This window comes from Podarcis erhardii (assembly GCF_964252035.2).
Source record: "Podarcis erhardii genome assembly, chromosome: 9".
In the NCBI taxonomy this organism is placed as follows: domain Eukaryota; kingdom Metazoa; phylum Chordata; class Lepidosauria; order Squamata; family Lacertidae; genus Podarcis; species Podarcis erhardii.
Window position 1 is genome coordinate 30,680,415 of NC_138512.1, and position 27,937 is coordinate 30,708,351.

General features: G+C 39.8%; 1 protein-coding gene across 19 annotated transcripts in view; it reads right to left on the bottom strand.

The window, feature by feature from the left end:
* Positions 1-27,937, bottom strand: part of TENM3 (teneurin transmembrane protein 3) — a 1,299,256-nt gene that overhangs the window by 715,362 nt on the left and 555,957 nt on the right. For all 19 annotated transcript variants that reach the window (XM_081875189.1, XM_081875187.1, XM_081875177.1 and 16 more), the window contains exon 4: positions 9,352-9,497. The gene's annotated coding sequence lies outside the window, so the exon portion shown is untranslated. The remainder of the gene's footprint in view (positions 1-9,351; positions 9,498-27,937) is intronic.

Below are 27,937 nucleotides of genomic sequence, written 5' to 3' on the forward strand. Positions count from 1 at the left end.
ATGAAAAGACTGTAGTGGATTTTGATGTGTGCTTGCTATTGTTAAATGCAAATCATTAAGTCTAGTAGTAATTTCACCTTCACTATAAAGTTAAAGTTGGTATGTAAGAGATCAGTTAGTTTTAGTTTGGTTGCTTCATATGTATGATGTAAGCCACTTAACAATTACAATTCACATTAGGCCTTTAGGGATGGATAGTGTAACTTTTGTCCCTGTTTGTTAATGGATATCGCTCTTCCCATATTATACATGGGAATTTGAAGTACAAACAGCATGTTCCATTACTGATAATGCCATTTTTCTGTGAAAAGTCCCACATGAGATGATAGGAATATAATTCTTTAAAATTACGAAGATCAGAAACTCTCAAAAGATCAGTTGCAATCATGGCTTTTTAGAAATCACATCCTTTTTCCTTTACACCTTTAAATTATTTTGCTCTCCCTGCATTTATTTGCACTTAACTCTGTGAAGTATTTGGGGATACAGATCATGAAGAAGACACAGGAGACAAAAATAATATTTTATTTTCAAAACCAAATGCTACTTATTCTCTACAATATACTATTTTAGCAATTAAATATTTGTGAAAAGGGCTTAATGGAGAAAACAGCACTCATATTTATATAAACCTGGGTTATGTCAGTATAGATTTTGTGCCATTCATTAGAGACTAATACTTTCATAACATTTGGAACTAGAAGGAAGGAAGGAAGGAAGGAAGGAAGGAAGGAAGGAAGGAAGGAAGAAGTGTCCTAGGAGTGTAACTGAGTATGTTGAATTTGGGCACCTGGGATAGAAGAAGACTCTTAATTTTCGGAAAAAGGGCTGGACTAGATGACCCTTGTGGTCCCTTCCAACTCTATGATTCTATACATCCTGAACCCTGACAGAACATTTAAAACAATGACACAGTATATGGCATCCACAGTACATCATAGCTACATAACATGTAGCTTGGATTTACAAGTTATACTATCTATAAAAAATATATTTTACATCTTTTCACAACTTCTAACATGAGTCAAAGGAAATAAATCTCTTTATAGGGAGATACTGATAGTTCACAGTACAGCGAAAGCTACTAAAAGCTATTGACTTGCTTGTAATTTCTCTACTGTATTTTTCTATCTATGTCTTTATTTCTTTTTTCTGTATTTCATAAACTTAATAAAAATATTATAAAAAAAAATAAAAATAAAATGTTGATTCCCTTACAAAGCAGCATTCATGACCAGGGAACCACCAAAACTAAGAAAGAATGTGTTGCTCAGGCAAGACTCAACCGCAGCACAAAGTCCTATTGTACACAGGAGCCTCCAATAACCAGGATACTCCTATCAGCCTAGAGCCTTAGGGCATGTCAATATCTCGGCAGATGCTTCAACCTGCTGTTTGATATATCCTCTCACAGGACAGCTATACAGTAGTTCCCAATACAAGGGAATCAATATACAAGGTATAACACTTGAACCTCCAAGATGCTTCCAGTCACATGAAATAATATGTCTGAACTGGGAGCCATACTATGAGGTGACATGTATAGCCTACAGTAAGACTCTCAATTAATAATGCAAATATTGTTTTTATTTCTTTAATTAAACATATTTATAAATCAATCTGCACCCTAGTATCTGGTGGGGAGCAACAAAAACACATACAGAACAATAGCATCATGTGTGATGGTTGCAGCAAAATCAGATATAGCCAAAATATCTGGCTGATGCCTGGCAATGGGGGGAGGGGAGCCCTGCACAGAGTCCCTCCCTGTTTCTCTGCTGCCTCCCCTCCCTGCTCCACAATTGCTTTCCCTCCCCTCCTGGGTATTGAGGCAAGGGAGAGTGCAGAGGGTCAACTTGGCTCCCTCAGGAAACAGCAGCAGGGGAGAGATAAAGGTGGAAGATAGGAGGAGGCAACAGGCAGACAGAGAAAGACAGGGACAGAATAAAATGGGTGGGATGGATCTGGGATGGAGCTGCAGGTTCTGCCTGGAACCAAGTGCCTATGACTGAATTCAAGTCAAATGTGTGTGTTTAACTTGCACCCGGCTTCCCTACTAATGATCTAAAAAAACATATAAATCACTTATAAACAGATGTTAGCCAAAGTCAGATTTACTCTCAACCTGTGGGTATGATCAGGGGCGATATCTGTGTGTCATTATTCCAAATAGAGCCTACTCATTAACAGCAGAATAATATGGAAATAATATTATTTCTCTCTAACATGTTGATAGGAATTTCCAAAAGACAATTTTTGCTGACAACAAGGAACATTAAGTTTCTTCCATAGCTTTGTATTCTTAATAAGGTTTTCCATTTATGAATAATGAAACAACTATGATAACGTCGTTTTTCAGTAATTCTTTCCTCATTTTTCCTGTTTAATTTTGAATCATAATTATAAATTATATAGGTTATATCTCTAATATACTAACAGCCTATTTTCAAATTGTCTCCTTAGACTCTTAGTATCATTTTTGCAGCACAATTCTAACTATATTTACTGAAAAGCAAATCCCACTGAGTTCAGTGATTCCTACTTCCTAATAAGTGTGCTTCCAAATGCAGACTTAACTGCCAAAATAAGAACAATACTGAATTTCAGCATTGTAAAGAAACGTTAAGAGTTTCTTTCAAGAGCTGCTAAATCCTACAAATGCTAAAATATGCTTCAAAATAATGTGGCCACTTAAAAGGGGCGGGACCCCGACAATATACCATTACAATTGACTAAAAGGGAAAGTCACCATGATTAAAATGGAGCAATTCACTTTGAACTAACTCTAGTTGACTCATCTAATGTGCCTAAGGATTGTCTGTGGCAAGCCTAGAGGAAATCTTTTGTGCTTCAGTTAGCAATAAAGCTTGCAAATCATTATTCTTCTAAAAGACTAGCACTGATAACCAAAGATACCAGCAGTGTTTGGGGTTTTCTGTTGCACTTTAGCCCCTGCTAGACAAACATACTACTTTAAATTCAGTGTTAATACTAAGGCTTTTTACAAAGCATTCATTCAGTCCATATCTGGTTTTATAACGTACTGTGTCCGTCCATCATTTATCATTAGGAATATTACAATTTTGTAAGAGTATGTATGATTGTTTAAACATTCTCCAAATATAATCAATAAAAAGAAAAGCAATTCATGAATGACTCACACGGCTTGCAAATCCACTGAAGACCATTATTATTATAAATCAAATCTTCAGACCAACAGTTCTCTTTGTTGTTTCAAAGGGTTAGGCCACACGGCAAGTGTATTATGTTTTTGTGTTAGTAACATATTGCTGGGTATTTCCACAAAACCTAACAGATGTTTTGTAATCCTTTGGTGGCAGAACACTGGTGGGATTAGGAAGACCTTGTGAATCTTGTTCTCCTTGCTCTGCACTGATGAACATGTAACTTCCATTACAAGTGTGCAGCTTGATGTCTGCGTATCTGACTGCTACACATACTGCAGCCAACCACTGAATAGTCTATAAACTTTGCTAGGGAAATGATTGAAGTTATTTATGAGGCCATTTTATGTCATATTTCCGCGGGTTGGTCATATTGTCACTTTTCTCATATCTACACTTTTAGTGAACAAAATTGATTGTTTCTCTGTGGAATAGGCTCCCCATTTCTAAGAAAGACAGCAAACTGATGACCATAAAATTGGGTTAAAAGACTTACTGTATACATGCTTGGTTGACAATATCTGGAATTAAAATTAAACCATGCATAGAAAAATGTAATAAATGAATAAAAATGTATATTCTGGGTAATTTAAGCTCTAAGTGCAACTTTTGGTCATGGAATCCAAATAGCTGAAGCCATCTTATGTATGCTTCCCAAATGGAATAACATCAATGTTCCAGGACTCTAACGATACACAAGCTGCTCAGTCTGAAAGACCTAAACTCACAGATTTATTTCACACAAACTTAAAAGCCACAGATAGACTCCATGGAAAACTACTGCAACATTAATGTTGGAGTTGGTCTGATTTCCCCCCCAGCTAAATATAGGGTTTCTTTTTCACATAACATAAAGTCTTCAACCAGCTTAAGCTTTCTAATAAATTGCCAACTCTGAAACAGTATATCTTTTATTATGCTGCTTGTTACTTTACTAAGACAGGAAATTAAAGCAATAAAACACTTTCAAAACGATAGGGCGCACTCAAGCAGTCAATTTTCTTATGTTACAGTAGTATTCTTCAAAAGGCCTTTTATGATACTAATATTAAATCCTTTGAAGTCTGAAGAATCTGTTGAGGGTGCTGAATTCATGATATAAAACTCAAAATATTGCATCCACTTATGCATTTATTAAAAACTGAGTACATGGCAACAAATGTTTAAAAATTAAAACACGACACTAAATTGATGTTATTAATGTATCTGAGGTTCACACTGGAAAGGACAGCATGGAAAGAAACACTACCTATTCAATGCTCAGGGAAAATCTATTTTGCTTTTGTATCACTTTACATTACCAAATGCACACCAGGTGTGATCGTAGATACAAAAGGCTGGTGCACAAACATTATAATGGTCACTTATGCAAAATGATCACAAAAAGGAAATTGAATCAAGCTTAGAAAGCTATTCATTCCTTTTAACCCCTCTAGAACAAGGTCACACTAGTGGTTCTGTTTAATGGCATGAACACTATTTCAACAACCTGATAAAAAGCATGTGGTAGGGAAACAAAGCAAAAGTCAGGTCCCATTCCCTGAAACCAAATGCTACAGCAGCTTTTGAGGCACACAGTTGTGGTGAGCCTCATTAAACTGAGTATTTATAAAATATTTTGGCATAGATATACATCAGGAACCTCAGAATAAACTATCAGTAGCAGATCCTAGTTCTTATATCTGTTTATTTCAGTTTTATATCTAGTACCCAAATTGGGGGGGGGGGGATAAAACTACCTGCAAAAGTTATTTCAGTCAGGTCATTATTAGAACATGTTAGTGAAGAGAGTTTTTTGAAATGGTACTTCATTCTCTATAGACCAATGATGCTGACAGCTTAATATTCTTTTCTTTTCTTTACTACTCTGGAATTTGTAGAAAAATTATTTGTTGTCACGCTGGCCTCAGCAGCCCTATGCACCTGTTTCACACATGCAAGGCGCATTCATGTCCAGGTGGAATAAGGCTGCACTTTGAACCTCACACCTTATGGTGGAAATTGCATTCAAACATAGCTATGCATAAGTGCTAGACAGTGCATGAAGGGGTTAAGGCCAGAGAGGTTCGCTCCTAGACTCTGCAAAGTCACAACTTCTCTGTGAGGGAAGAAGAGAAGCTGCTTCTATTTACAGTGGTACCTCAGGTTGCATACGCTTCAGGTTACAGACTCCGCTAACCCAGAAATAGTGCTTCAGGTTAAGAACTTTGCTTCAGGATGAGAACAGAAATCGTGCTCCAGTGGAGCAGCGGCAACAGGAGACCCCATTAGCTAAAGTGGTGCTTCAGGTTAAGCACAGTTTCAGGTTAAGTACAAACCTCCGGAAGGAATAAGTACTTAACCCAAGGTACCACTGTACTTCCCTCCCTCTCTCAGCACCATGTAACTGACCAAGGAATATGTGTCTAAACTTTGCTCCAAGCTTAGAGCACGTGCTTGAGGCGATCTTTCTGTATTTTCTACCCAAGAGTAGAACTTCCCAAAAGTGGAACTTCTAGACCAGGCCCAAACACAGACCCACTCGACACAGATCGCAGTGATCCAGAGCTGAGGTTACCAATGTATGGACTGCAGTAGCCAAGTTATCCCAGTACAGATACAGACACAGCTACCATGCCAGGCAAAGCTGGTAAAAAGCACTCCTAGCCACAGAGGCCACCCTGGCCTCTAATGACAAGGATACATCCAGAAGGACCTCCAAGCTACGGACCTCCTCCCAAGCCATGCACCTACCTCATGTAGAACAGGCAGCAGGTCCATCTTCTTGGACACATGAGCCATCTACCCATAAAGTCTCCATCTTCCCAGAGTTTAAAAGTTTAATGTCCTTCATCCAGACCACCACTACATTAAGGCACCAATCCAGCATTTTCACAGTTCTCCTGATGCAGATATTATAGAGAAATGGAGCTGCATGTCCTCAGCATACTGATGTCACTATGCTCTACTCCCTGCAGCTTCATGTGGACGTTAAATAACACGGGGTGGGGGGATACTGCCCTTCAGTACCCCATAGCACAGTTTGAAAACCAGAACACACCAACAATTTCCAAACTCTAAGTCTGCTACATCTTAAAGTGAATTAGAAAATTATAAGCATTTAATAGCCTTCAAGAAAAATTAAACAAACAAACAAACAAACATACAACCAGAACAGTGTTACAATTATCTACTCAGTTAAGTTAATAAGCAGTATCAAGAGGTCTATGAGTTCAAGGAAAGGATATCTCCAGGGAAGGCATTCTGCTGCTTCCTTGTGTCCAGTTTTACAAAATTCAAAGTGGGTAGAAACAGAGATCCCACTGAAGTCCATATGTGGCTTTAATGCCAAGCTTCCTCTTGGATAAACAAAGTACAAACACACATAAAGGCATACGACATAGGATAAATGGAAATAAAATGTCTTAATGGGAAGGAGGTTGAACGGAGGCCACATACACAATAGTGCTGACACTGAGCATTTCAAGAATCTTAAACATTAAACTGAACTAAGTTTATTTGCTGTTTAGATTCCTCACTTTAATATCATTTGGTCCCACATTACATTATTTTATCCTATTTAAACAATAATTTAATAATTATCAGAGAATGCTTTCAGCCCTTCTGGGCCTTATCAAGAGAAAAAACTAATCTGAAGTGCTTTAGAAACTTAGTGCATCATCAGATTTAACATAGGCAGAGTTTTCACATTAAATTAACTTACAATTCAGAACTGTTGCATTTATTGGTCTTTGTAATCCCTAACCTCCTCAACATTTTGCTAGATGGATGAATATGAAAAAGGCATCAACAGCTTTAGGGTGTGATGCAGAAATAAGAGATAATGAAAACTAGAATTAAATTCATGGGCTCCATTTGTTTTCTCTGCATGCTTAATAGAGCCTCCCATTGTTAAAGACTCTGTAAGTAATCATTGATTTTAGACTGTTTAAAATTAAGAGAGGAACTGCAGATTTAAAAGATAGAAATGCTAGACATACACATTATACAAGTACTACTTGCTAGAGCTAGTTTCTGTCAGTTGTTGTAATGTGTGCAAGCAAACACTAGCAGAAGTTGCTGCTCAGCTAGTTTTCATTTTGTACCTTCTGTGTTTTGGTAGCATTTTTGTAGAACTCATTGTAGATGCACGATTAAAGCACTGACTCTACTTCACAGCGACCTGTGTACAGTAATGGGCTTCACCCTTTCCACTGGCATAAGAAAGTACAGTGGTACTTTGGTTCCCAAACTTAATCCGTTCCAGATTAAACCGTTCCAAAACCAAAGCATTCTAAAACCAAGGCATGCTTTCCCATAGAATGTAATGCTTTAAATGTTTTAAAAACAACCCCTAAAACAGCAGTTTAACATGAATTTTACTATCTAACGAGACCATTGATCCATAAAATGAAAGCAATAATCAATGTAAAGGTAAAGGTACCCCTGCCCGTACGGGCCAGTCGTGTCCGACTCTGGGGTTGCACGCCCATCTCGCTTAAGAGGCCGGGGGCCAGCGCTGTCCGAAGACACTTCCGGGTCACGTGGCCAGCGTGACAAGCTGCATCTGGCAAGCCAGCGCAGCACACGGAAACATCGTTTACCTTCCCGCTAGTAAGCAGTCCCTATTTATCTACTTGCACCCGGGGGTGCTTTCGAACTGCTAGGTTGGCAGGCGCTGGGACCGAGCAGTGGGAGCGCACCCTGCCACAGGGATTCGAACCGCTGACCTAACGATCGGCAAGTCCTAGGTGCTGAGGTTTTACTCACAGCGCCAACCGCGTCCTAATAATAATCAATGTACTGCACTATAAAATAAATAAGACAGTATTGTAGATGATAAAAATTTAATCCCCCCCTCCTACGTGCACCGATGATAGTCATTGTTTGGATGGGGGGCTTTTATCCATTTCTGCAGTCACACAATCAATCAATCAGTAGCTGAACTGGGTTCCACGCAGTCACAAAAACAAGTCACAAAAACAAAGTCACAAGCCACAGTCACAAAAATGAAGTCACAAGCCATAGTTACAAGTCAGTCCCATAAAACGAAGAACAAGTCACAGTTAAAAAAACCCCAAAAAAGCCACACAAACAAAAACGCAAAAACTAGCAAAAGCAAAAGCTCCAAATATCACCTCTGTGTTGCGTGGGTGCTCGGGACTCAAAAGCCAACAGACTCAACAGTAAGCCTCTGATTAGCAGTGGGGGACTCAATTTACAAACAGAACACACTCAACAGGAAGCAGAACATGTTCTGCTTTCAAGGCAAAGTTCACAAACCGGAACACCTACTTCCCGGTTTGCAGTGCTCTATTTCCAAGTTGTTCATAAACTAAGCTGTTCTAAAACCAAGGTACCACTGTAAAATAGAAAAGGGATCCCTTCTCCCAACATTGGGATGAAATGTGCTACCAATAGTCTGTTGAGATACTGCCAGGGAGATAAAGCCCATCATGGCCCCCACGCCGCCTCCGGACGATCCATCGATCTCCCGTAGATACAGTATCAGCAATTAGCGACATGAGCTCCAGAAAATAGCTTGCCACATTCCAGAGCTGATGCACGCTCTATCAGCAGAATTCGCACAGCGAAAGATGCACGCAGGAGAGCTTTATTTAGAAGTTTATTCAGCGTTGGTCAGAACAAAGGAAAAAACATGACTGCCTGCTTGCATGTTCAGGCACCGAGAGAAAACGAAAGCATAGACACAACAGAAACATCCTGTGAACAGGAAATATGCAGGCTGTGACACAAACATCCTGCTCCCTTTTAAGGTGGAACGGAAATATCCTAACATAGTCTACATGACACACTCACGTTGGATCAGGACCAGTTCAAGTGCAGAACTTTGGCAGCACATATTTGTCTTTGCTGTAGAAGCTACCATACTAGATCCCTTAAGATAAGTATCTTTAAGATGTTCAGTATACATTCTCACAGACAATGGCTGGATCTAGACACATCAAAAAGAGTTTCAGGAAAACACATTGTAAAGCTCCTAATGGCAAATCACATGCCGAAGGATTGAACTCTACAGCGCCATCTGGTGTCGCAGTGTTATAACAAATGTAAAACACTTTTATTAAAAAAACCTAATGTAGCTGAGTCCATAGTTTTCTGATTTCAAGCAGTCACCATGAATGCAATAGTTAGCCAACAATATAGCATAAAGAAGCATACATACCTTTTTCTTGATGGAAAATTATGGATATAAATCTTCATCAGACTAGCGGAGGAGCATTGTGGGATATGGCATCATTTGGTTTGAGTTTCTAAAGATGCCTCTATCAGTTTCATTCCAAGTTACTTCTTCGCCACGAAGAGATGACACTGAAAGGGTTAAAATGTGGCCAATATTAACTTTTTATTTATAAACCAAACCTTTTTAGACATGTCACACACTGTCATACTAATCAAGGATTAACTGCATGACAAATCTGAACTTTTAACACCGAACTACACTGAAGTTGTGGGAGAGCAAGCAAAGGTCACAGCACTTTGTAAATGTAAATTTTTCAAACCATCACAGTGCTAAAATATATTCCTTATTTCTGTTACAGGTTTCCAGATAATTCAGATATAAAAGGAACAAAGGGGGGGGGGACTACAAGCAAGGTAGAATGTCCACTTTTTATAAAGAGACTATTGCTTGATTTATATAGGGAAATCTCTTTGGTCCCATCTTCTCAGTACTGGGGAAATGAAACAACAATGGTGTTCAAGGATTACTGCTGAAAAATTGGCAGAAAGTTGATCCTCCAATTTATTTTTAAATTCATACTGAAAATGCAATGCTTGTTCCCAGAAAACAGCTGAAGAAATTCTTTATAAAATAGTAGTGAGCTGTGAACAGTAGTCTAAGTAAAACTGTAATAGAAATTAATGAAACAGAACCTATTAGTCTGCCATTAGGCTGGACTATTAAATTATCAATATTTATATAACCCAATTCTTCATGCATTTCCTCAGCACAAGCCTCACTGAATAGAACCTTTGAGAATTAGAGCTACAGTGTACTTGATGAACATGACACCTGTGATTTCCTTTTCCAGAGCACTGAGTGTCTTCCGTCGTTATGTATCATATGACATGCTGCAGCTAGACTGCTAAGTGGGACACCATATTGCATACACATATTACTAGTGCCGAAAGAATTGCATTTACTGTCAATTTGCTACTGAACCAAGTTAAAGTACTGCTGATGACTTTCAAGGCCCTACATAGCTCGGGACCAGGCTAAATCTCAAAGAACACTTCCCCTTTTACCTGCCTATTATGGTCATCAGATCAAGACTTTGTGGTCATGCCACATCCTGCATATATTTATGAACAAAGGAACTTGAGTTCTCTGTTGTAGTAGCCACCTTGTAAAATGGTTTCACCCTGTTAGGTAGCAGGCATCAATACAAGTACTGATGTTTTGCTAACTAGTAAAAATGTATCTCTTTGCTCAGGCCTTCCTGAGACTTTGATATGTAACACTAGTTTTGTTCCTTAAATATTGCAGATGCAAATTTTTATGCTCTACCGGTGTTTAATGTGTTTTTTTACATACATGTTTATACAATGCATAAAAAATAAAGTCCCAAGCATGTGTGTAGAGCTGCCCTAAATCAGAACCCAACGTAGGATCCACTGCTGTGACATAACCAGGAAACTTGGTCTAAATAATTATTTCCCATTTTAAGCAGAACAGAGAAATTAAGGTCTAGGACATGTGTGACTAATCTGCAGTGTGTATCCAACAAGAGGCATAGGCTGTGGACATGTGACATCCATAAATAGAAGGCCCCAAAAACCTAGCCAGGTGTTCTGCTACCACCTTTAATAATTATTATAATTATATAATTATTAAATAATGGATTCCTGCTTAGTTTCCAGCATGTGCACTAATGTGGTACTCTCTTATACTGTGGACATAATATTGGATATGCATATACTGTACGGTTGGCCACCAGTAGTCTTCCAAAAGTAAGAAGTCCCACAAAAGGGATGCTACAGTGGAGAAACCATCTATTTTGGTCACTGCCCAAATTTATAGCACATTACAGAAATATAGATGTGAAGTTACAAGAACATGGATTACCGTGTCAAGGAACAGCCATAGCTGGCAAACCAGCACTGAAACAGCCACTCCTAGCCACTATGCTTTCCAATGCCCAGAGGGTGAATAACTCCATCCAGAATAGACTCTCTCCCCACCTCTGAGACATGGGAATCACCCACCAAAATGCCTCCATTTTGTCATGATTAAATATCAGTTTACTGGTCCTTATCCAGCCAAAAAATCTGAGTGATGCATTCAACAGAATTCATAATCTCAACTTTCAGCAAGGATATTGGCTTTGTGCTATAATGCAATTCATTTGATCAGTTTTTTAAGATTCTTTACATGCCCCAAGAGTTGTAACCTGCATGTGACAAGCTATAATCATAGAGATTTATAAACACACACAATTACAGAAAAAAATATTGTCAAAGTTATTATAACAATATATACTGCACAATTATTATGAGTTTTGTTTATTAAGGTTTTTTATTTCATCAGTTTATGAATTTTAATTGTAATTTACTTATTTATTGTAAACTGCCAAGAGAACTTTATGCCAACAATAAACAGAATAGAATAGAATAAAAATAAACTATTTAGGATGCAAACCTATAGTCCCTGCACATACACTTTGGATGTGGCAGGAGGTCTGCCCTGATGAGTATCCTCATTGCATCAATGGAAATCAATTGTCAGCCCTCTGATAGTAGAATGGGTGAAAAGGACTAGACTGCCTATGATAAAATAAGTGTTCTTGAAAGTTACAGTTTTCTGTCTTCTCTATAGTGGTGTACCCAATCCAGGGAAAATTTATTTGGAGGTAAGCCAAGCTAATGCAGTAGGACTTGCTCCCAGAAAAGTATATTGGATTGCCTTTTTAGGATTCACTACTTTTCCTACTGGGTTTGTGCCGGTGCCTTTAACAGCAGCCTAACATGCAGAAATTAAACTGGTGAAGCTCTTCATGACATGGCTCTATACCTGCCAGAAAAAGCAATTTCCAGTCAAATCGCTGGAGAATCAGAGAACCTGTGTAGGGTTTACTCCTCAGCCTTTTCTTTTCTCAAAGATGTCCTGCAAGGCAGTAGGCACAGATTTTCCCTCAGGGTTTACTCCTGAAGCGTATCTCCATGAAGATTACACCAATTGACCATAATTATTATCAGAATTCAGCTTTCTACATGCAGCTGAATGAAGTAATAAAGCCCCATACTCACTCTCTTTCTTTAAAAAACACAAAACTAAACATTTCTAGCATAGGAAGACAGCATGTCAGGAAGAAGACAAAACTGAAATTATTATTATTATTTTATTTAATTTATATACAGCCCTATACCCGGAGGTCTCAGGGTGGTTCAGAGGTCTCAGGTCACATCATTCTCTTGATATGCTGAATTTCTATGTGTATGGAAGTTTGTTTATTAAAATTCCCAAAAAAATCATTCAAATATGTTCTTTTTTCCAACCTGCACCTAAAATGGTACAGTACAGGGGAAAAAAACCTTTATTTAGAGGTGCGCCGGGGGGGCGGGGGGGCGGAGAGAATAATTGAAGAGAGTTTGAAAACAAAGTCATTTAAGATTTTATTCTCCCAAGTTAATATTCTACTCAGTAACCTGGAGAACCCCCTAACTCCATACAGGCTTACAACTGGAAAACAACATTAAGTGCCTAAGGCTGCAAACCTAAAGTTCAACCAGGCTTACTTCTCAGTAGACGTGATTAGGATTGCCCTTTAAAGCTGCCATTCTGTACCCATTTACTTGGGAGGAAACCCTACTGAACTCACAGGAGCGTAGTAGCAAACAGATATGTAATCTTGGGGTTGCGCTGCGAGAAGAGAAATGTGAAAGTGAAGCTGTCACAAAAGGCCAGAACTGCAACTCTGGGGGGCAAAGGAAAGTGAGGGAAACAGAGCAGGCTGATTCAGAGGAGTAAAGGAACAAGGAATAATAATAACGAAAGGTGAAGTGAGCATGTAATTTCTCTCACACGTTGTGCCCAGGAGGGTATGAGGCAGGCCTCGCATTTCCCTGCCTTTTGCCTCCAGCCTTCCTCACCCCACTCCTTATCAGAATAATAAAATACAGCAAAGTATTTTCCTCAAACAACCACTTACTGAGAGGTCTAAGAGACTTCCTTGCCTCTCAGAAGCAGCACCTCCTCTTCAGTCTTAATACTGAGAGAGCAAAACTTGTGTGGGCCCAAAAGATTGGCGGTGACGTGTAGAGAGCCGGTTGGAACTCCAGGGGGTCTCTCAGACCTTTTAGTAAGTGGAAATTTATGAGCATAGGGCACGGGGGGGGGGGGACTTCAGCTAGGTTTTTTTTTTGAGGGGGGTGGTTTTGATCATGGGGGTTTTACAATTTTGGAGGGTACTTTTCTGTGGTTACAATTTTGGAGGGAGAATTCAGCAGAACCCCCTTATACCTCTGATCAGCTGGTTGCCACCATCTTTTCGTCTTCACAAATCCAATATTCCAGGGGACATTGAGGGAGGGAGGGAAAGGAGGGACACTAAACTCTAAAATGGTCTTTCTGTTTCTGTTCTGGTTTAGGCACAGGGAACAGAAGGGGAGACTCAATTAGAAGTTCCCAAACACAAAGGAAAATAGGGAGGCTTCCAAAATTTTTCACATTCAAAATTCTCCTCAAATTCTGGAGTTCGGAATAACCTAGGTTTCTTCAAAGCAGTACCAATGTAACATAAATCTTCCGTTAATCTGTTGTTGTTTTTTAATTTACAACCTACTGCACACAGACACACAAATCATTGTAGCTTTCAGACATCTAACTATCAATCCACATGTGTACTTTGATAAAACACTGGAAAGCACCTGTCTTGGTTTAATTATATGTATGGCTGTATCTACAAATCCTTTTTGTGTGTGTTTTAGCAATGTGCAGCAGCACATGAATAAGATCACACGGAGATTGCCTTTTTCAGTGTTTAACCAATGCATGTGAATAATCTCTAATATAGGAGTAATGTGCAATGGATAGAAGTTATTGAAAACTATATGCGATTCTAAAATTTCAGAAATCCTGCTAGTTAAGCTGGAGTTCAGCCGGAATAGAATGCAAAGAAGAGCAAACCCATGAAACTATATAGGACTAAACCCAAGGAAACCCACTCATCCTAAATCAAAGCAGGTTTTGTCACCTGCTGAGCAAAAGTTCTGTTGCTACAGAGGATGCTATCTGGGAGTGCTGTTTTTTATACTGCCACCAATGCCATTGGCTTTAGTTGATTTTTATTCCATTGCATTTTATAGTTTTGGGTTGCAAGTCGACGCAAACTTACCTAGGAGCAATCTGCATTGAACTCAGTGTGACATACTTTGTAACTATGCATATGATTAGGCTGTCAAGTTCCAATTTTTAAACTTGCCTCAGGTATGTCTGCAAAGAAAGTGTGATTTATGAACAAACCAAACTGAATGAATTGTATGCTAACAGTGAGTACAGAAGGCTTGTTGATCTACTCTCTAACTCTAGGGCTAATGATCTACTTGTGATCTTTTTATATTGTTCATAAAGATGAGAACAAAAATGACCATGTGAAGATTAATTTCTTAAATGTATCCCACCCTTTAAAAATATTTTATTGAATACGTATAACAAGTGATCAGTGACCCACTTTGAATTGCACATTTATGTACTTTTAAACACAGTGGGCAGTTAATGTAAGACAACAGCAGTACTCTGGAGGGAAATTGGCAGAGAGAGCTCACAACTGTCTGGAATTGAAAGTGCTATCTAATTCTGCTGTACAATGATCAATTCGTTGACAGAACATCTGCTTGTCTCATTCTCTGCAAGTTCAAATCTATATTCCGCTACTCTTCTGTCTTCAGCGTAGAGAATAGTGACATATTTTTGGCACTATGGCCCTGTGCTTCAGTGTTGTTGTTTTAGTGTGTGTGTGTGTGTGTGTGTGTGTGTGTGTTAATGTTATAAAGTGCTTATGGAATTGATCTTCCATACAGATTTTCCCCATACACTGTTTCATAACCTGAACTATCTCAACTGCGCACAAAGCATCCAAGTCAACTCTCTGCAATAAGTCACTGAAGGGTTGCAGTTGCCAACAGCAATACTTCAGAAACCACTGAAGACAGACAAATACACACAGTTTTATTGGAAACATTAAACCAGTGGAATCAGCAAAGATTCTAGGGTTAAGAGAACTTGCAAATATTCTCTCCAGGCCTAAAGGAATATCTTCAAAGGTCTGGCAGAAAACTATAAACTATATAGCTACTTAATTCCAACCCATGGTTCCCCCCCTACCAGTTTGAAACAGCAATTGGATATAATGCATCTTTGTATTGTTTTCAACATATATTTTGGAGTGAGAGACTCTGTAATATAAGATCAGCAGAACTCCTCATTTCAGTCCTGAAAGAATTCTTGCCTCACCTCTGTTTGAATTTGAAGCTGGCATAGTGCCAAAGAATTTGCACAGACACCTTTCACCCTGGCCAGCACAAGCCAATGGGGATTAGAATGTGGCAGTAGATCTGCCCACTTCATTTAGGATTGCTAAATGTATAATTTAGTCTGGATCCAATCCAATGGACATTGTCTGGAATAGGTGAGATAATAATTTTTTTAAGCTTTGATATTTCTCCCAAGGAAACTGCTACTGCTAGCAGTATTTGTGACTGCCACCAAATTCTGCAGCTGAAGCCTGGTTACATTGCAGGTTAGCAGTATTGTTCAACAGATACTGAATGCTAAATCTGACAATATTTTGAATATAATGAAAAATAATAATAATCCTGTTTTTGTTTCAGGAACAGATATTCACAGATACTTATGATATCTCTACTGTGAAAACCTGATGGAATGATGCTCCCTTTAAAAAAAGCAGCTTTAGCTCAATGGCCTTTTGACTCCTGCCAGTTAAATTATATTGATTATCCTAAAACTAAATCTCAACACAACCACAATATTATTTTTACAGAAGTGTAAAAAAATAAAAATAAAGTTTGGTTCAGCAAACTAGGTCAAGAGCACAATTCTGTGCATGTCTACTGAAAAGGAAGTCCCACTGATTGTAGTCAAATCTACTTCCATAGTAAGTGTGTATAGGACCAAAGCTATCACACTATTTCTATCATAAGCTTTTCCACAGTGGCTGAATGATTCGAAATAATAATGGCAACAGTAGTCATACATAGCTTGATAATACAATTTGTTCTTTACTTAGCTTGATTTTTCACGGAATTAATTTTTCTACAGACAGTTCAGAGGATAAGATTATAGAATTAACAAAGTAGTACATGTGAAAAGGATCTAAGGGTCTTACAGGATCACAAGCTTAACATGAGTCAACAATGTGATGTAGCAGCAAACCACACCTGAAGCACTGTGTCCAGTTCTAGGCACCACAATTTAATAAAGATATTGACAAGCTGGAATGTGTGCATAGGAGAGCCACACAGGGTAAAGGGCGGTATATAAATTCAATAAATAACTAATAATAATAATAATATGATCAAGGGTCTGGAAACCAAACCTTATGAGGATTGGTTGAGGGAGTTGGGTAATTTTAACTTGGAAAAGAGGAGACTGAGAGAAGATATGATAGCCATCTTAAAATATATAAATGGCTGCCCCTTGGAAGATGGTCTTTCTCTTGCTTGTTTTCTCTTGCTCCAGAGGCTAGGACCCAAACCAATGGATTTAAGTTACATGGAGGGACAGTAGGAACTGTTCAACAGTGGAACAGTCTCCCTTGGAAGGTGGTGGACTCTCCTTCATTGGAGGTTTTTAAGCAGAGGTTAGATGGCCTTCTGTCATGTATGCTTTAGCTGAGATTTGTCCATAGCAGGGGACTGGACTAGATGACTTTTGGGGTCCCTTTCAACACATTGGTGTAATCTGCTCTCTAGACATATTTTAGTAAACTCTATAAGAGTGCTACAAATATAAAGTGAATTCTGTGCCATTAGGGAAGTAAATACTTTTTGAACCCAGTTACACATTTTTCATCTGCAAAGACTAATCAAAGTACTGTTATTCAGCCTCTGATCATGTAATTCTTCCTTTTCAATGATGGCCTACAAGCATGCAATTTTTAACTTTGCTCATCAGCTATTTACCTGTTGATCTTATGTACATTAAGTTGCTCTGCAATTTTCATAATGTAAGGTGATACATTATGTTGTTCTGTAATTCCACACTGTCAGAGCTTAGAGCAATTATGCATTTAAAATGACATGGAAAAGATGCATTAACTAATATCCATTGTTGCATTGTTGATATGTGTGTAATGAAAAGGAAGGAATATGTAGTAATGGCATAAAGGGTAAAGGGACCCCTGACCATTAGGTCCAGTCGTGGCCAACTCTGGGGTTGGGGCGCTCATCTCGCTTTATTGGCTGAGGGAGCCGGCGTACAGCTTCCGGGTCATATGGCCAGCATGACTAAGCAGCTTCTGGCGAACAAGAACAGCGCACAGAAACGCCGTTTACCTTCCCGCCGGAGCAGTACCTATTTATCTACTTGCTCTTTGACGCGCTTTCGAGCTGCTAGGTTGGCAGGAGCAAGGACCGAGCAACGGGAGCTCATCCCGTCGCGGGGATTCGAACCGCCGACCTTCTGATTGGCAAGTCCTAGGTTCTGTGGTTTAACCCATAGCACCACCCGTGTCCCAATGGCATACCTGTGTTAAATGCAATGTTATGTTCATGTGTTTGAATGAGCCAGACCATTTCTAGAGGGCTGCATAACTACTGTTTGTTGATATTCTCAGACACTGCCAAATTGTCCAGAACTATGTTGATCTCCTTTCTGATGACCCCAACACTATAAATCATCCCAGATGTTTACTGTCCAACTGAAACAAGACCCAAACCCAACCCTGCTTGTCCTTCCTGCCTGCATTAACTTGTACCCTCACACTACTTCAGTGTCAAGTTTTCTTCATATCATTAATTGTATTCAATGCAGACTTATTGGAAGCTATGCTCTCAGAACTCCATACTGTCTGTTGTGCTGAGGAAAAAGATTTTGCTGTGTTCATTAGCAGGAAGAACTGAATAGATGTAGTTGCAAACATGCTTTACTAGAGAGTAAGTCCATTTGAACACAGTTCCTGAGGAAACATGGAAAGGACCACAATGTAAGGAAAGGACCATTTCCTCAATTTTCCTTATCTATTTCAAATTATAGCAGTTCTTAATTGAAAGGGGTATGTTGATTCTCTGCCCCCTGCAGTAACTGCCCAGAATAGATCAAACTATTTCAATACATTCTTACCTTGGCATGCTTTAGAATTCTGTTTATTGAGACTTAAGTCAAGATGTTTAAAGGGCAAGCCTTCAAAACTAAATTGCTGGACTAACTTCAAAAGAGTCCAGATGGTGCCTTAGCCTTTGTACATATGTCTGAAACCTTTACAGAAAAAAGATATATTTTCTTAAATCGTGCCTCCACACATCTCATTTTGCCTCTCCTCCTGCCATGTTACACTTATCCTTTAAGCTTCTTCACATGTTAAGAACATGTCAATTTATTCTTCAAGCTTCAGCAATGAAGGAGCCGAGAGAGATATATACTGTTTCTGCAATCCGTGAGAGATTGTTTCCAACTCTCCAACCCTAGGAGCCTTCAGAAGGGAGTTGTTTCCAGAAGAATAACTGTTTTGGGTTTTGTTTTGTTTTATTTCTGGCGTCTTGGGTCTCAGTATAGAAGTTTTGGAAAGAGGGTTCCTAGCACTAGTGCCATCAGTTTTGGTTATGTTTTTATATGTGAAGATATTGAACATTGTTAATCGACCTATTACTAAGCTTTGAGTGCTTTCAGGTGTGGGCTTAGTACTATAAGTGAGTGATTCAGATATCACAGATGGATCACTGGAAACATTTTTCCTTTTTTTCCTTTTGGTCTTTTCAGGTTCTCCATGTTAAATGAGGGGAAATATGGACTTGCATTTTTATGTGACTGTCATTGTGCAGATGTTGTGAAAAATATGCATGCATGAGCAGCCGCGACCCCACCCCAAATGGTAGCACCCTTTTTGATTCCTGCATTGCAGGGGGTTGGACTAGATGTCCCTTGGGTCTCTTCCAACTCTATGATTCTATGATGTATTTTGAAACAATTTATTGTTAAATTCTTAGTGTTAAATTTGAGGGGTGTTATAACATTTATTATGATTATGTGCTATTATTTTAGAATGTTTATTTTTTTGTTTACCACCTAGAGCATAAAGTAGAAAATAATTTGACTATGACTAATAAACCTGGTATCCCACAATAAAACTGACAGCTTTATCCAGGTTTACATATGGCACTACATTGTCAATGCAGATGCACCTTACATTCAGCATATTTTGAATCATGTGTATAAATTTTGATCTAGACCATAAGAAGAATTAAGATACTCTGACGAATCTTACTGTAATGTGTTCCATAGATAAATACTACAAATATATGAAAGATGGCTATTTTCTCTTCATTGACTTCACACAACAGTTTATATAACTGTCTTTAGCTTGTTGATTAGGTCTAAAAACTTTGATGTAACTTATTCAAATCTGCTACTCAGAAGTCAGATGGGTTATGTTTCAGTGAAACAAATTAAAATTAAACTTGCTACTACAGATTAATTGTGTTGCTTCTAATTCTCAAGGTTTCATTTGCAAAATGTAGCAGAGTAGTTTTTCAAGATCTCTTTGATTATTTTAGCAACAAATAAGGCAGTATCTGTGGACTGTCTTTGCTTTCCTACATCATCCCCACAATGCATTCCACTTTGTCTGGCTATTCTGTGTCAATGGCAAAGTATAACAATGGGTTATAGTTGCAGATTACACAAGCTGTTATTAGCATTCTGTATGATAAGGCTGTATCAAGTCTGCTAAACTAACCTTGTGAGACATGAAATGATCCCACCTTCATGATGGCTCCACAACGATTCTCTGGCACAAATATGTTCAAAGGGGAAACTTTATTAAAGTAATGAAAGTAACGCCACCCTGTTATAATGCAGACGTCTATACATCAAGTTTTATGTATTTGTTTACTAACAAAATAAGATGAGATAAACAGAACACACAGCAGAGAACTGAGGATTAAAAAAAATGTCTCTCCTGAGACAAACCTAATAACTTTCTCCAAAAGCTCTCATAAATTATTAGCTTTGAAATCACTCAAAGTGTCTGAAACATAGTAGGTGTCACTGATGTACTTGAAGTTCACCTAAGAAACTGCATCATCAAAATGTGCCGACAAAAACTGCCAGCAGCTATGCCACCTTGCAATCAATCACAGATCTGTTTGAGAGTTATAAAGTGTCTGAAAGCTATAATTTCATCGGCTTCTAGCTGCATATATTTAAAACTTCATATTCTTGTGGGTGAAAGGAAGAGACTGGAAATATTTGTCAGCTCCGCTTCCCTCCATATCCAACACCAGTGGGTTGTTTTTTTTAAAAAAAGCTAATATTATCTGCAGAAATATTATTACAGGCCAAGGTGCATAGCCTAACATCACTGGGGGTAGGGGTGTGATAGATGGAAATGAAGACAGGACAGCGTCTTGGGTTTGAAATGGCCACAACCTTATTGATTAGAGATGTCAGTAGGCTTTAGCATTGGCACTGGGTATGGCTCCTGAATGAACCTGCCCATTTGCTGGTTGATTAAGCCTTCAGGGTCAATCCTGGATTTAAGGATTACATGAATCCTGGGCAATCCTTCCAGTGTGCCATTTGGAAAATTCTATGGCCCGTTAGCCCCCAACTGGGCATTCAGACAGAAACCTTTCTCTGAACTCCTTTTCTGGGGTACCCTGATGCTTTGACTGAAGCGGTGAGAAGGTCTCCCTACCTGCCCCCCTTTTCTGCACTAAGGAACCAGCCCATTGCCTTTTCCCACCAACAAGTTGTGACAGCTGCTACGTTGTGGACCAAACCTCCAGACAGGCCGAATTTTGTCTGCAGGTGAATTTCTCCCTGGCCCCAAATACCGGAGCTGAAACGCTCCATAGCGAGGTCTCAAGTGCACACCCCTCCCCTCACATTTTCACATGTGTAGCCTTCACTGGGCCCAGTGTGATCATCCAGGGAAGCCCACATGAACAGAGGTCAATGCGTAAAGGCTTACTGTGTTCACATATCAACACTAATAAATAGAGAATGGAACCGAGGAGACCACACCTCACTGGAGAAATGACAAATGGCTTTGCCCCTTTAAATGAGCAACATATGAAGGGGCTTAGATGGATGGATGGAGGGAGGGTGGATGCACATCAGTTATCAACAACCAACAGGACTTAGTGAAACAGAAATCAAGGATTTTATTGGATACCTGGTAGAAAAGTGATTTAGGTTATTAATATAAAGGTTAAACTTGATCCATTCATGTCTCTCCTCTATTGGTCTGTACAGCCACACTAGGTGCTGTAATGGTTTGACTTTACCCCCAAGAGTGCACTCTTCTCGAGACAGACATATGCCAACCAGTGAATTGTGAAAAAGACTACCCCAACAAGACGACTTGTTGGTCTAGGTTAGGGGTGGGAAACTGGCAACAATCATCAGGCCTGATCCATAACTCGCCACCCCATATTGGCCACTTTTGCTAGGCAGGCAGGGCTTCCAGGGAAGAATCAGAAGCAGAGGTGCCAACTTGAATGAAATATTGTGGGGGTCCAGGTAAGCCCCGCCCCGCATAATCAGTCACATAACATGATGCACACACACCATTTGAATAGCAATGCCCATCAATTTTGCGGCTGCCGAAGCCAGCACACCCTCTAGGAGTTGACTCTTATTATCAGCAGCACACTCTATCTGCACTACTGAGTCTTCCTCCCCAGCTGTAGTCTGCAGTTTGTGGAGGGGTTGGTTCAGCTGTAATTCAGCATTTTTATTTCTATTTGCCACAGGGTGACAGAAAAGGACACCAAATTCAAAATATGCCATATTTTACCAGCATCTGGAAAGGAAGGCTCGTTAGGACAATTAAGAGTGTGCACCTAATCTTTGTCCACAGACAGCTTCCGGGTCATGTGGCCAGCATGACTAAGCTGCTTCTGGTGAACCAAAGCAGCGCACGGAAATTCTGTTTACCTTCCCGCCGGAGCGGTACCTATTTATCTACTTGCACTTGATGTGCTTTTGAACTGCTAGGTTGGCAGGAGCAGGGACTGAACAACGGGAGCTCACCCCATTGCGGGGATTCGAACCGCCAACCTTCCGATCGGCAAGCCCTAGGCTTTGTGGTTTAGACCACAGCGCCACCGTGTCCCGATGATAGGTGATAGACAAGGGTATATGATTTGGACCTAACTATGCCACAGGCTAAATTAGGGCCTTGTGTCCCTAATTATATGTGTGAGCACAAGGTTCCATGCCAATGTGTAGGGGCATGAGTCTCGCCTGCGATGCAAGTGTGCCTGGGTTCAAATCCTGGACAAGCCTTGTCAGAGATGCTAAGGGGATTTTGAAAGGGGCCATAGCTGATGGGCAGAGCACATGTTGTGCATGCAGAATGTCCCAGGTTCAACCTGTTGTGTCTCAATGATTTAAAAAATCAAGTCACGTAGCAGGTGGGAGAAAATATCCTTGCCTGAAACCCTGGCAAAGTGTCAAAATAGATAATACTGGGCTATATGGCCCTGCATAAGGCAGCTTCTTTCATTCCTATGACATATAGTATCAGATGAGATGTGGAACAGAAGGCAGTAAAAAACCCCAGTCAAGAGATAAGATGGAGGGAGAAGAGATTAACCAGTAACAGACAAGCATAATACAAACCCAAGGAGGAGGAGGATTTGAGGGAATAATAAAGATCCAAAATGGCAAAGGCAGAAGACCAGCTGAAGATAAAAATATAGGCATTCAAATCAGGTAGGAAAACATGGTAAGAGCTGCTTAAGGCCCAGTTCATACATCATTAATATTATGTGCTTGCTAAACATCTAGACTTTTCATCACATTGGCAAACACATACAAGGCCTAATTGGGATGTGTACTGGAATATTGCAACTATGACAAAATTTGCTATGGGTTCAATCCAGCCAGAATTAAGCACATTTATTTCAGTCGTCCTTACCCTAAAAAATCATGTGCCTTAACAGTGCACTGTTGCCCTTTGTGGACGGTGCCCAGCGTAAAAGACAAGACAGTGTTAAACACTATTCATTCAAAACTTGAAAAAAGTTCAACCCATTATATACAAATGCATCTATTTTGTTTCCGTTCAATAAATCCTGATATTTCTTTGAATAATAGTGAACTTCTTCAATGTGTTTCTTCTTTTATAAGAAATTTATAAGAAATAAATTGTCGTTTGTTGCTATTCAATCTATATTATTAATTTTGCTTTTTAAAAATATTATTGATGAACTTAATGGGGGGAAAACAAGGAAGGGATCTGTAAGTAAGGACACACAGTTAAAAGATGTGGCAGAATCAAGGTGTGGGAGATGCAAACATCCTGGGAAAACTCACTGTCAGAAAGAGACCACATTTTATACCATATCATCAGGACCTGCTTCTTCCCACCCTTCAAGCACGTCCGTGGAAACTGTTCTGTTTACTATGTGAGTGGATATAACTTACTGCCCAGTTAACAACACAGAGAAACAAGTAGCCAACCGTGAAAGGAATGTGCTCATGGACCAGGTCCGCCCTATATAATGGCAAACAAAGTGCCTCATTTCTATGCCAAGTGTAATAAAAAGAAGTGAGTGGGATCTTATGCATTGGATTTCTTTCATTTTCCTCCCTGCCTCCTGCTGCCCCTCCCATATCTCTCATGAATACTGAGTACCAAAGTGCTTCCTGTTCTGAACTATAGGACACATGCTGCGTGCAGCTCTTGAAGTGAGCTCAGCAAGGGCTGGAAGTAGACAACACTATGAGCTAATGGAGGAATAATTTAAAGTGAGCCTGGGCGGTTTAAAAAGAAAAAGACCCACACACATAGAATTATATAAGGCTTGCCTTTCTTGTTTCAGTTACTAGCAGCTGCTAATTTTAGCCCCTTTTCTCCCAAAGACTATTTTCAAAGATTTCTGAAATAACAAAAAGGGCTTTTAAGCCTTAATTATCATTGCTTGGTCATTTCAATTAACCTTGTTTTACATCTACTGCTGATAGCTATGCAAAGAATAATTAAATGACATGAGTCTATACATATAAACTTATTGTTGTAAAGATTTCCATGATTCAGTCAAATCTTGTTTTGCAAAAGAAACTGCTGCTTATTTTACCTTTGTCCATATAGATGTAATTTCTTACAGGAAATATTTAGTTCTGGATATAGATTCAATATATATCCACATTTTAAAAGGCAAGGTGTTTTGCATATCATTTGCCACACCAAATCTCATCCTTCACCAATGCTGGGCCATAAGCTACTCATCATCAGTCACCATGGCTGTCCACCCTACAGGATGGGCCTAATGCAGTCTTTCTCCATGTGTGGGTCCCCAGATGTTGTTGAACTACAACTCCCATCACCTCTAGCTAGCAAGGCCAGAGCTCAGGGATGATGGGAGTTGTAGTCCAACAACATCTGGGGACCCACAAGTTGAGAACCACTGGCCTAATGTGTAAAAAATAGTCACATGTCGAGGTACAGCCATGGTTTTCTCATTCCATTGCTCCAGAACTTGGGGACACTTCTCAAACAATCTCTTCCAGCTGCTTCATAAAGGTGTTAAACAACATGGGAGACAAGATATAGCAAAGCAGTATGTCCCTATTGGTATTTTCTGGTGGTTGTCTGGTAGGTAGGAGTAGAGCCACCAAAGCACCTGTCCCCAACTCCCACCCTCACAAAACTTCTCCAGGATGGTACCATGGTCAATGGTATTAAAAACCACATAGGCAGCAAATAGAAAAACCACATAGGCAGCATACTTTCATCAGCTCTCAATTGAAACAGATCATCAATCGGACCGAACAAGGTCATTTCAGTACCAAAACCCAGCCTGAAATCAGATTGAAATGGGTTCAGATAACCCATTCCACCTAAGCATACCTGAAGTCATTCAGCTACCACCTCCTTGATCACCTTACTCAAAAAGGGGATATTAGCCACTAGGTGGTAGTTGACCTGGGGGTGAATGGAAGCTGTACCACCACCTCCACTTCCACGAAAATATAATGTCCAGATCGAGGGAAGTAATAGCACCACTCTATTCTGCCTTGGTCAGAACACAGCTAGAGTACTGTGTCCAGTTCTGGGTACCACAATTTAAGGAGGATAGTTACAAGCTGAAATGTGTGCATAGGAGGGCGACTAAGATGACCATGAGTCTGGAGATTACTGCATTGCAGAGGGTTGGACTAGATGACCCTTGGGGTCATTTTCCAACTCTACAACTATATAATTCTATGATTCTACCTATAGGGATGCGGGTGGCACTGTGGGTTAAACCACAGAGCCTAGGGCTTGCTGATCAGAAGGTCGGTGGTTCGAATCCCCACGATGGGGTGAGCTCCCATTGCTCGGTCCCTGCTCCTGTCAACCTAGCAGTTTGAAAGCAAGCAGCGCAAGTAGATAAATAGGTACCGCTACGGCGGGAAGGTAAACGGCATTTCTGTGCGCTGCTCTGGTTCACCAGAAAGCGGCTTAGTCATGCTGGCCACATGACCCAGAAGCTGTATCCCGGCTCCCTTGGCCAGTAAAGCAGATGAGCGCCGCAACCCCAGAGTCGTCCGCGACTGGACCCAACGGTCAGGGGTCCCTTTACCTTTATGATTCTACCTGCAAAGAGGCATTTACCACCCTCTGGACCAATCCTGCTTTTGAAAAACTAATGTCTTTGATAAACAGTGCAAGTAATTCACCTTCTTAAAACACACACAATATGTTCCGACAATATTTTAACAAGTAAATATGAAAAAATCTTATTTTACTGCTGTCTATAGGGTGTTTCCTTAAAAATCACAATTTGGTGCACATACTAGAAATTTGTTTGTGCATATTCTTTTGTAAAGTATTCTCTTTTAAAGGATCTGTGTTAAGCAAGTTATTTAAAGGGCAGCAAATGTTTGCCTCCCTAGATGTTTGCCATTTGAACTAAGAAAAATGTTAACTACCAGTACACTATGGAGAGCTTGATTAGCTAATTCAGCTTTAAGCAATGATCTAGCTACCTTGTCTTCATCATGATACTTTAATGATGAGTAATTAGTTTTCAAGATCACTAGAAATGTGTTCCCAATAAAAATAAAATTAAGCTATGATTCTTGCATAATGAAAATTGCAATTATTCATTCATCTTATTTATTACCTTATATACCCAAGGCTATTTAGTCAGCTAGCTGTCCTGGCTTTTAGTATATTTCTTTGAAACAGAGGAAAAATAATAATAGTTTAAGCAGACTTACTCTTGTATTTAGAATACTTCTCAATAACATGTTTTTGTTTTTACTCTAGTGCACAAAATTCAGATTATAATTGTGGTATGCTAACAAAGAACACAATATTAATGCACTGAAAATATTGAATAAATGCAATCATGTATAGTATAGCTGTATGAGTTCCATGAACAATGGTGGTCAATTCTTTTTCTACATTTTAAATTTACACTAAGTAAAACTCAGCCCAAATTAATCACTTTTAAATCCCATTGCAAATTTACAAATCTTTGTTGCTTAAGCCAAAGGCAAACAGTATAATAAAATATGGTAAACCACTCAAAACACAATCCCATCATCAGTACAAAGGAATGTGGTAGTCTCTGTGGAAAATGAAGAGATGAGGAAGGTGCTGAAGGGAATCAACCCAAGGAAGGCCACAGGGCCGGATGGGGTAGCTGGAAGGGTACTGAGAGACTGTGCAGATCAACTAGCAGGAGTTTTCACTGGGATTTTAAATCGATCCCTAGCCCAGGCTATTGTTCCATCCTGCCTAAAGTCCTCTACTATCGTTCCAATAGCAAAAAAATCTAACCCGGAAGATCTGAATGACTTTCGTCCAGTAGCACTCACACCTATAATCATGAAGTGCTTTGAAAAGCTGGTACGAAATTATGTCATTGCTTGCCTACCAGAGGGACTGGACACATTCCAATTTGCTTATAAAACGAAAAGATCGACAGAGGACGCTGTGGCGATTGCCCTCCATCCGTTCTTGCACATTTGGAGCAGCGGGGGGGGGGGGGGGGGTTATGCCAGACTGCTTTTTTTAGATTTCAGCTCGGCATTTAATACCATTCTACCACAACGTCTGGTGTCTAAACTGGAAGATCTGGGGCTCCCGTTATCACTTTGTGGGTGGATATCGGCCTTTCTGTCGGACCGCCCCCAGAGGGTTCGGTTGGGCCCTTATACCTCTAATACACTTAAGACTAACACAGGAACACCACAGGGATGCGTACTTAGTCCGCTCCTTTATATTCTCTACACGTACGATTGTGTCGCTGCTCACCCTAGTAATAGGGTTGTCAAATTTGCAGATGACACAACCGTGATTGGGCTCATCTCTGAAAGGGAGGGTGAAACGGACTATAGAGATGAGGTGGAGCGGCTGACAGAGTGGTGCAGAGCTAACAACTTGCTCATAAATACAAGGAAGACAAAGGAGCTTGTGGTGGACTTCAGGAGACAGAAGAGCAATGTCCAGCCACTTCTGATTGATGGGGTCTGTGTGGAGAGGGTAACAACGTTCAGATTTTTGGGTATTGAATTACAAGAGGATCTGTCCTGGAGTGTCAACACAAGGGGGCTTGTGAAGAAGGCGCAGCAG